Source organism: Athene cunicularia (genome assembly GCF_003259725.1).
Source record: "Athene cunicularia isolate RWA chromosome 5 unlocalized genomic scaffold, athCun1 chr5_part1, whole genome shotgun sequence".
NCBI classification, from domain to species: domain Eukaryota; kingdom Metazoa; phylum Chordata; class Aves; order Strigiformes; family Strigidae; genus Athene; species Athene cunicularia.
In genome coordinates, this window is record NW_020799101.1 from 32407241 (window position 1) to 32407711 (window position 471).

Here is a 471-nt window from a genome sequence, read left to right on the forward strand (position 1 = left end):
GGGGGGGGGGGGGGGGGGGGGGGGGGGGGGGGGGGAAGAACATATCTAAGTCATTCTGTTTGTGCTGAATAAGTAAAAAAAAATTATTTAATTTCTGCACTTAGAAGGCTCCCTACAGGGAGTCCATCATAAAAACCACATACTAGTTTAAGGGTTTGAATTTGAGTGCATTTATTTGTCTCATTATCCATATCCAGAACACATACAGTAGTCAATCTAAATCTCATATTTTCACCTTTTATATTCACATGAATGTTAGATGAATGTTTAATGCCTAAGTTTTAGCTGTCTGCTCTGCCCTAACAGAATTCACATCTCCTGAGTTCAGTGTTAATACACAGGGGAAGCTAAATGCTTCAGAAAACAGAATCAGACAAAAAAAACCCCAAACCCACCAACAGTGTATTACCTCTGTCAGCATTGAGTTTTCTCTGATCCTATCCTCTAAAATATTAAACTTCTATGTATTAT